Source organism: Papaver somniferum, chromosome 11 (genome assembly GCF_003573695.1).
Source record: "Papaver somniferum cultivar HN1 chromosome 11, ASM357369v1, whole genome shotgun sequence".
Taxonomy (NCBI): Eukaryota; Viridiplantae; Streptophyta; class Magnoliopsida; order Ranunculales; family Papaveraceae; genus Papaver; species Papaver somniferum.
The window spans coordinates 8,139,830-8,142,537 of NC_039368.1; the positions used below are offsets into that span (position 1 = coordinate 8,139,830).

Sequence of the window (2,708 nt, forward strand, 5' to 3'; positions counted from 1 at the left end):
ATATTTTTGTCAGCTGTTGTGTCACTTTGAGTCTTTATTTCGTTGTTTATACATAATTGGTCTAGCACTTGAATCAAAAAAAAAGTTTGAGTTCTGGTTCCGGCCACTGGGACTGAGTTTTTACACTCGAGTGTCCAGTTATATTGTTATTCGACTCAAGCAAGTTGTATGACAATGTGTACAGGCTAATGCAAATTTGAACTCACATTGCAGTCTTTCGGTGCAGAGAAATAGTACATGATGGTTACATGTTATGCAAATATTCCACCTGGTCCGGAGGATCCATGGGATCTTATTGCTTCTAAAAGCTTGAATCACAGTAAAAGAATAGGATTGAATTAAAATTTTCTGCCAGAAATTTCTCATAGCCCATTCAAGTAATGAAACACGTTCAATTTTCATTTCAAGTTGAATATTCTAACTCCAAGAAAAACAAAACCATCATGAATAAACTGAGTTCAGTCAGTAACCAGGTCCAGAATTGTTGAATGGTCAGTCAGAATTAATCAATAAGATCAGACCTAATCTTTGGATGGTGCTGAGAAATGAAGTGCACAAGAAGAAGATATCATAAAAGATACATTTACTAACAAAATTATGTACAGACAAATATCAGTATTGTGGAACAGTACCATTGCTACACCTAGAGAACAAAAATCATAGAGTTTTAATGGAGAAAACCAGAGACATACCTCCAAATTTCAAGTACCCTTTCTGTGTGATAGCAAAGGACAAAAAGAGCAGCAGAAATCCCACAAAACCCACCTTGGAAATTTATTCAGAAGCTTCAACATCCATTTTTCGTGGGGATTCTTCTAATAATTCTATCTTAATTTAAAATGCAATTAACGTAATCTAATTACTTCCTTGATCAATCTGAAACTATCTTACCCAAGTTTTTTGACATTTCCGAATCTCTGCATCTATATGTCTTACCTGATTTCTACCTCTTTTTGATTTCGCAACTGGTGAAATATCTTCAAAATCTTCACATAACCCACATTCCCAACATATCCAAATGGATGCCTGATCTTGATTCCTTATATATGCTAAGAGCTTCTTCCATAACTTTGGCTCGGGACAATGCTTTTGCTCTCTTTTTTCCATATGGATGTGTAGAAAGATGATCTAATGGCGAATGTCCATTAACCTCTGCAAGCTTCTCATACACTTGGGGAGCCACACGAGCAAGAGTAACCCAATATAGTCTGCCTCCATTTCGTTCCTAATAAGAGTAAACATGCAGAAAGAATAAAATACCCCCACTAGCAAGAAACATAAGCACATACTTGATGCCAGTATCAAGCTTTCTGCAAGAAAGACCAAAGCAACAACATTTTGACGAGTTTTGAGTAAATGAAAAGCGGACAAGCAGCAACACTTGTAAACAATAGAAATTCTACTTAAACCACGATCAATACCTCCGAGAGGAAGGCAACAAGAGATATTTATATGCCTCAGTTATCCGTTTACTCATCTCATCACCAATGTTCAGAACTACTTTCAGAATTATAAGCCAAATAACCTTTGAGAATGTTTCTGCTCCATGTCTTGCCACAATATGCCCAACCTGATATCAGAATACAATATTGGATTCCATCACTATCAAAGGGAAGCATCATCGTAGACAAAAGAAATTACACATGTTTCCTATGTGAACCAGATATTCATTGCCAAAAGACACCCATACGTCTGGGTCGAAGGCCTATACCAAAAAATTGAAAGAAGCATAAAATCAAACACCTCAAGTGCGATTATTGTAGCTATCTCAGCATCTGATCCGAAGTGATTAAGCAAACCAGTGAAAACAACAATCTTTCCGCCAGGATCACATTCGGCAAGAACAGTTGGTTCATCAACAACAAAAATCTCCCAATGTAGTCCTTCCAAATGATAAGTGGCAACTTTAAAACCCTTCTTTCTACAATTTTTTCACCCTCCTCATATCATCATCCTGAACTTCTTCATTGTTGTATCCAAGACCACTCCCTACTTTCTCATACCCTAATCCCCTTTGTAAAGCTTCAATTATCTCTTTGGATATTGATCTAACCCTTACACTTTCAGGATGTGTTTCCGGAAGAATTTTCCCTTCATAACTTTTCAAGTCATCTTTAAAACAGAGTTGTCCAAGTTTTCTCTCCAAATCTGTTGATATAAGAATTAAATGAAATCTCTTGGAATAAGGAATTCTTTCTAATCCATATACAGTAATAACTACTCCACCACTAACCAATCAGTATATTTCTGCGACTAAGGAGAATTAGATTTTGATTTGCATGATGATAGCTGTGGTAAAGTCTTCTACTGAAAAATGGACGGGCTTGATGATTTTGTCTTCCAAATGCGTGAAAAGAATTAAACTTTGAATAAGAAACCCTCCTCCAGATATTAGTAGTTGATGGTGAGTTCACATAAACACATTGTTGGTTCAACTGATGCTCTGGGTTTCTGCAGGTTCGGGTTAAAATTTTAGAACCCAGATTACGGATTCCATTAATGGCTAATTTTGCCTTTCTCAAACTACTCATGATTTATAAAAGTATCATAAACAACAATAACTACAAGAAATTTGTAAATCCTGATCAGTAACTGGTTACACTCAGAAGGGAATTTGATTTCTGCAAGAAAATGAGAGGAGGGTTTTTCTAAGTCCATGGGAAAGTGAGGAACTTTACCAAACAAAGAAGTTCTCTTTTCTTTTTAGA

General features: G+C 36.1%; 1 pseudogene; it reads right to left on the reverse strand.

Annotated features, from left to right (window-relative positions):
• Positions 1–566: 566 nt before the first annotated feature.
• LOC113324043 lies at positions 567–2,236 on the reverse strand (annotated as a pseudogene).
• Between the last annotated feature and the right edge of the window lie 472 nt (positions 2,237–2,708).